The sequence below is a fragment of the Octodon degus genome, unplaced genomic scaffold (genome assembly GCF_000260255.1).
Source record: "Octodon degus isolate 3935 unplaced genomic scaffold, OctDeg1.0 scaffold00028, whole genome shotgun sequence".
Classification (NCBI taxonomy): domain Eukaryota; kingdom Metazoa; phylum Chordata; class Mammalia; order Rodentia; family Octodontidae; genus Octodon; species Octodon degus.
The window spans coordinates 10,091,890-10,099,624 of NW_004524604.1; the positions used below are offsets into that span (position 1 = coordinate 10,091,890).

General features: G+C 44.1%; 1 pseudogene; it reads left to right on the forward strand.

Moving 5' to 3' along the window:
* The first annotated feature begins 3,964 nt into the window (after positions 1-3,964).
* LOC101580045 lies at positions 3,965-4,888 on the forward strand (annotated as a pseudogene).
* The last annotated feature ends 2,847 nt before the right edge of the window (positions 4,889-7,735 follow it).

Sequence of the window (7,735 nt, forward strand, 5' to 3'; positions counted from 1 at the left end):
GCTCCATCCCAAGTACCTGACGCACCACAGGCCCCAAACCACACAGCCAAGGATGGCAGACGGAAGGCTCTGAAACCATGAGCCAGAGTGACCCTTTCCTCTTCTCTGATGACACTTCAGGTATTTCATCATAGTGACCAAAAGCTACCAGAAGCCTGAACTGAAACCCCCGATGTTTGGAGAAGGAAGGTTGATTTGGAAGCAAGATGTCTAGGTCAGGCTCTTCATCTGTGCATCCACTCTCCACTCCTGCAATGGAAAGGACTTTGATTCACTTTTTAAAAAAAAAATTTTTTAAATCTTTTTATGGCCAGGGAGATAGCTCAGTAAAATAAGTGCTTGCCTGACAAGCGCAAAGGCCTGAGTTCAATCCCTGGTTCAAAAAAAAAAAAAAAAAACTTATTTATTTATTTATTTACTTATGTATTTATTTAGTACAGGGTCTTGCTACGCAGCTCCGACTCATAGTGATCCTCTTGTCTCAGCCTCCCCCGTGCTGGAATTACAAGCATGCACCACCATGCCCAGTTTAGGTGGCTAGTCGGCACTCGCACCTGGAGTTCTGCAGCATGCGGTACTGGGATTGAACCTGGGTCCTTGCACTTGCCAGGCGTTTAGATCAGTGAGTTTTCTTGCCAGCTGACTTACGTATTTATTCTATGTGCTCTGTCTTTCTGCGTGTTTCACCTTTTCTTTCTGGGCCTCTTGTTTGCCTTCTCTTAGCCTCAGGTCTAACAGAATCAGAAGCTGGATTGGGTTACTATGGCTAACCTGTTCACTCACACAGAACTCTGTGGACTGGGGTTTGATCCCTGGCCCTGCCCCTGGGGCACGCTGAGATGGCAACTGAGACTGGGTGTGGTGGCACGCACGTGTAACCTCAGCGCTCGGGAGGCTGAATAACAGGAGGATCACTATGAGTCCGATCTGGGTAGTGAGACCACCTCGTAGAGTCTGTACTAAATACATTAAAAAAAAAGAACTTTGTCGTTATTAGTATGATGCTATCATTTTGTTTTGTTCGCAGTACTTAGACTGAGCCTTTGCACTGAGCTACAGTTCCATCGCTTTTTATTTTGAAGCAGGGCTTTTCTAGGTTGCTAAGTAAGCCAGGCTAGGCTCCAACTTGTGGTTTTCCTGCCTCAGCCTCCCAGAATACTGGTATGATAGGCATGCCACCATGTCTGGCCCAATAAAACTGCACTGAGCAAAATAGAGAAGTTAGGATTTAGACCATAGATTGTAATTTTCTAGCTTCTCATATGCTTTATTATAAATTCCTTGTAAAGAGAGTATCAAATTCTTCAGAATATCAGGTATATTATCAATGGTTCAATGTAGGCTTTTAGGGGGTTAAAGTAAGCTTTCTCCTAACCCCATCCCAAGCATCTTTAGTTGGCAATTGAAGTGCTTAAATATTGGTGTAGTCAGCGTTTGCAAAAGAAAAAAATTAATATAGGACACATAGGATTATTTCATAATATCCACCCAGTCAGTCACGAGTATAAGAGATCTGTCCACACACTAGAAACCCAAAGAATCTAGCTGACACCTGGATCTCACAGCAATGGCCTCCACAGCCCAGCTGGAGGCCTAGAGCCCCTGACAAGGTTTCATGCAAGTCTGTGTCAAGGAGCTGCACTGGTGTGGGGAACCATTCAGACAGCTTCAAAGCTCCAGGGCATCTACGGACACCCTGGAATGTGACTCCACTTGTCTATGCAGGTGCACAGTGAGATACAGTTATGTAACCATGACTTAGCACAGGTAAACATGTGTGCGCTGGTTACAGCACTACGCTAGAAGATAAATATGAGACGGCAACCTATATAAGAATTATACAGGGGCTGGTGAGATGGCTCAGTGGTCTAAAGCACCTACTTGGAACAAGCTTGGCAAAGCACAGGGACCGCGGTTCGATCCCCCAGCACCACATGCCAGCCAGCCCTGCCCCCTGGTGGGCTGAGCTGGCCACACACACACACACACACACACACAAATAAATAAAAAAATGTAAAAAAAAAAAAAAAAAGAATTATACAGTAAGACACAGGCAGCTCTTGCGCTCTGCTCTGCTCCAAGCTGCCTGCTGTGGTTGCTGATGTCTTGCACACATGTGTTCTCTCACCTTGGGACCTCACCCTCGAAAATCTACCTTTGGTCCCTGAGAGGGCTGCCAACTGGGAAGGCCAAAGGCCAGGGGTAAAAGCTAGAAGGTCTGCCCCAGTGATAGGAAGAATCTGTGCCAGCAGGCTGACGGATCTACACTGGAGCCAGAAGCAATACTCGAGGTGTTGAACCAGAGCTACCCTAAAAATAACTGCAGCCACCCTCAGCAACAGCAAGGACCCAAGCTCCTCCCATGATGAGAACTGCCAAGTTCATATCAGGAAAACCAGCCCGAGAAGCTTCTCCAGGAGAATGAACAGCACCCTCTTCCCCTCCAGTTCTCCTTTAATGCTGTTGGCAACAATCCCAAGCTGGGCCTTCTACACCCAGCACCATGCTGGTTCAGTTCAGGTGGGTGTGACAAGTTGACTATTGATTAATCCATCACAAATATATTGTGAGGTTGTTCTCTGACAAGAATATGTTTATACAGATGATTGGAGGTGGATGGGTCTTGTTTCTAAGTCAAAGATAACGGGGGAGAGGGGTATGGTCTGCATCAGATGTTTTCTAGACATTCTTCCTCAATATTCTGCCACTTTAATATTGTGCTGTTTCACCTGAGTCTCAAGGCTGTTTGCTATTTCCTCTAATTAGCATCTCTTCCAGACTTTCTCAGACTTGTTACCTGTCATTTATTTACATAACTTCTCAGAACTTTTAACCTTTGATAATGTCTTACAAATGCGTGTATAGACTGTGCTAGTTATCACTAACATGTAGTAAGTGTCAGAGATCATTCCAAAGGATGAGCCTGCATTGGAATGCAGGAAAGTAGTTGCCTGTCACCCCCATTTTACAAACAGGGAAACCAGAAAATAGGGGTCAGATCACAGAACTCTGCCAGGCTGCCCTGCGGTTTGGCAGAATTCCAACGTGGCCCCCAGATGCCTGCCTGCCTTTGTACCCAGACTGCACGGAGTGGGCCTGGGAGTGTGCCAGAGTCACACTTGTACCCTTACACAGCAGGAGGGCTCTGAAGACACGGGATCTTCTTGACTTACATCTGGATAAGCACACAGTAAACAGAAAGTATCATAACTTGAAAATAGGCCAGGGATACCACGCAGTGGCAGAGTGCTTACCTGGCAAGCACCAGGTCCTGAGTTCAATTCCCAGTATAAAAAAATGTTGAAAATAAATGATTATACCAGACCCACCTCATGTCATAATTTAGCCAAGCCCACTTTGCACAGTGCTTGCCTCTGCCAATATTTGGGCAGAATCATCACCACAAAGCTAGTTTATAGTACAGTGTTGACTATTTCATGTAATTTATTGAACAGTATATGAAAATGAAAAACAGAACAATTCTTTAAGTACAAAAGACACAGGTGGGGGTTTTGTAGACCTAATAGGATTTGAAAACACAAAATACAGTATGCATAACACCCCTGCAGTGCGGTGCCCGTGGATCTGTGATTGTTAGCCTTGTGACTACGGGGCTCACTAGAGCTGTAGCTCCTGCTCCTGGCTAGTACTGCAAGGGCTTCGCACAGTGCTAAGGAGAAGATCAAGATTCAAGGTATAATCTCTACTAAATGAGTACTTTTCACACCACAATAAAGTCAGATAATCTAAGTAGAAGCATTTGATGAGGACCATCCATATCACTTCAAAGATCATCCATAGTGACATTGTCCTACGTGGGCGTGACCTAATCAGGTGATCCCATAAAGGCTGGATCTTCTCCAAGGTCAGAAATTTAAAGTGACAGGGTGTCACATTACAAGTACTATACTTTAGAGGGATCTGTGGGTGATGAGATAGGGCCCAGCCCACAGCTAGCAAGACGATGGCGATGGACCTCCGCCTACAGTTGCAAGTATATGTGTTCTGTCAAAAATCTGTGGGACCCTTTTTTCTCTCAGCCCTGAGCACTCCTGGTGACAGCAGAGGCCATAAGTTTTGGAGGCCTGAAAAGCCCCCTAGCCTCCAGGTACTCCACAATTACCTGGTAAGCAAGAGCCACTTCGAGGGATAAGTGTCCTCACAGCAGAGAGGGCATATCTGAAGCAGCCTCCAGGCCACTGCCTGCACTTGTGTGATGCCTTATGTTGGTATAATCACATGAAATCCTATAAAAGGAAAAGGCCAGCTCATCAGGAGCGGAGCAGGCTTTAGGCAAGCATTAGCCTGTCAATGTGGAGACCGCACTAGAAGTGGAGCTACCGACAGTGAAGATGATGGTGATGTAGATCTCTTTGGATCTGATGATGAAGAGGAAAGTGATGAAGCAAAGAGGCTAAAGGAAGAACAACTTGCAAATATGAGTCCAAATAATAATAAGAAGAATAAGAAGAATAAAAACCTGTGGGGGCCTGCCCCTTAGCTCAGCTCTTTAAGTGGCTGCTTCAACAAAGCAGTGAGGCTCAGGTTGCTGTGGTTCGATCCCCACAACTCAAGCCAGCCAAACCTGCCCTGAAGGCATTCAGGAAAAAAAAAAAAAAAAAAACCCTGCACTTGTTGCCAATGCTGATGTAAGACCTTGAAATGATGAGACAGATGTAGGAAAATTAGAGTGTGTTGGAAGCAATTAAGCAAATGTCTTGGACAGGGCTCTTCTAAAGTAGTTCTTCTGGGATGTAGAATTTAAAAACTTAAAATACAGTGTGTAGTTGAAAATGCTAAAGTTGGAACAGATACTCTGGAGGAGCAGATCACTGCTTTTGAGGACTGTGTGCAATCCATGGACGTGGCTGCTTTCAACAAGATCTAAAATTCATCCAGGCTGGGGAGACAGCTCAGTGGCACAGTGCCTGAGTTTGATTCCCAGTACCCAACAAAATGGAATAAAATTCATTCAGGATTACTGCACTTCAATAAAAGCTTGGAAACAAACAAAAAGACCAGGGGGACTTTGAGGGTGGATCTTCACCTAGTTGAGCTCTACATCCTGATTTCAGCCCTACAATCCTAAGTAGAAAACTGTGCCCAACTTCTGACCTACAGAACAAGCTGCTATGTGTGTGGTAATTTGGTATGTGGTAATAAAAAAAAAAAAAAAACACAAGTCTTAGTTACCTGACACCAACAGTTAAAGGAGGAAAGGTTTATTTAACTCATAATTTGTAGAGGTTCCAGTCCATAATTGGCTGGCTCCAAGGCAGGCTGGCACATGGCAGAAGGACAATAGTTCATGACGGTGGAAGACAACACAGGGTAACCAGTTCAGGGTGGCCAGAAGGTAGCAAAGCAATAAAAGAGGAGAAGATGAGTCTCTTTTGGTTCCCTACACTGTGCAGGGTACCTGCCCTAGAGCAGGTGTAGCACTCACACCCTTAATCCTAGCCAGAACTAAGCCAAACCAATTAGTGGACTGATTTAGTAATCACACACCCTCAATCCCAGCATCACACACTCAAGATTCAGCCTCTTGTATAAAAGCCCCATCTAAGACTGTGAGGCTTGGGGGGGGGTCATCAATCACACACCATAATGACACGTATATAAAATTCACCAAATGGTGACAATTGATATTTTAGGTATAATTATATAACATTGAACTTTATTTTAAAGAAGAGACACCCTCAGAAATGCATATTCAGTAACAGAAAGTTACTAGAGGATGAGCACAGAAAACCATGTGAGTCAAAGATCTCAGAGGGTAGTAAGTATTGGGAAGTGGAAGAGGCAGGAAGAAGAAGGGCAGCACAGATGGCAGAGTACAAAGTTATTGTTTCCAGCATCAACAGTCCCAAAATAACATGGGCTCACTGGAAGGTTGAAGTCACTGTGGGTGGGTCTGGTTTAGTACAATGAGCCCATAAAGGGACAGACATGTTGTTATGGTTTGTATCTAGTTGCCCCTGAAAGTATCATGTAATTAATGCTGTGGCTTCTAGAGTTTGTGATTAATTCATGATCAAATGCACGGATTATGAGCATGACTGCTACCCCTGCCCTGGGGTGGGTAATCTGCATTACAGTGTAAAGAGGGGAGAGAGGCTTGCTAGGAGCCACAGTTGCTGCCTCTCCCTTTGCTCTTCACTGTTTTCCACCACCATGAATTGCTGCTCTCTGCCATGGTCCACTCTGCCTTGGAGCCCTCCAAGTCTGAACTGAAACCTCCACTAACTATGAGCTAAATAAACCTTTCCTTCCTTAATTCTGAGGGTTGGATATTTTGTCCAGGCCATGAGAGAAAAGTACCTGAGACACATGTCTTACTGAACTTGGAGATACACACACACACACACACACACACACACAGATTGACTCACACTCTTTGAGTCCAGAGAAGAATCCCTCTGAGTTTACTGGATCTTTCTCTGTAACTATTATCACCTGATGGCTCTTGTTATAGTTTGGAGATGAAATATCCCTCCAAAGGCCATGTCTAAATCTTGGTCCCCACTGATGTCACTGTTGCAACTGTGGGAGGTGGGGCCTTGTTGGGAAAGATCATTGGGGGCAAGTCTTGAAGGATGTGTTCTGGCCCCAGACTCTGGCACTGTCTTCTCCCCTCTCCCTTTCTTCTTCCCTCCCTCTCCCTTGCCCTCCTTCTTACCTCCATTTCTCCACCACAAGTTGCCCACCATGATGTTTTGTCACACCTGGGCCTAGAAGCAACAGAGCCAAGTGACCCCAGACCAACACCGCTGAAAATGAATTAAAATAACTCCTTCCTTTTTTAAATTTATTTTCTCAGTTGTTTTGTCACAGCAACAGAAAGCTAACACAACTTAGAACCCTTCCCAGCCCCTCTGCCTTTACTCCTTCACTCTGTTTCCCTTACTCTTCCATTAAACACATAGAATATTTACAGACAATTATAAGGAACTGGAAGTGAACCAAAGCCTCTCAAAAAACTCAGGAATATTTCCTTGTAGAAAGCCAGACAGAGGTTTATACAATGTTTGATGTCTGCCTTATCCCTTCATGTTTCCAGAGGAATTTCAAATCAAAACATCCCAGAGTTGGGGCCGGGGAGATGGCTCAGTGGAATAAACGCTTCCCTAGCAAGCACAAGGGTCTGAGTTCAATCCCCGGTTCCACAAAAAAAAACAAAAAAAAACAAAAAAGAGAAAATATCCCAGAGTGGACACAAAAAAATTCATGTCTTGAAAACTTCTCTATTTTATCCAATCAAATTATGATTCCAAGGTATAACCCGATCTCAGGATCCCTCTGCCAGAGTCCTTGACATTTAGAATAATGTAAGCAAGACATTATAAGCAAAACCCATAAAGTAAAGGAGATAAAAATTGACTACACAACAATTCTGAATGTGAAGAAAAGGGCTGGGGATATAGCTCAGAGGGAGAGCACTTACTGAACACATGAAAAACCCTGGGCTCAATTCCCAGTATTGCAAATAATACCTAAATTAAATAAAAATTAAAGAAACAAAATGAAAGCAAGTAGAATGAACAGGAAGAAAGGTTAATGTCTTTTATTATATAAAGGTCTTTGAAAAGACAAACTGTCAGAAACCCCACACACACACACACCAGTATACTTCAGTTGCCCAGGAAATAGTTCCTGTTACAGTCCCTGTTTCTACTGTTCCTGTTACAATCAAAGATGGCTGGTTGGTCACTGTTGTTATGATTTGTGTCTAGTT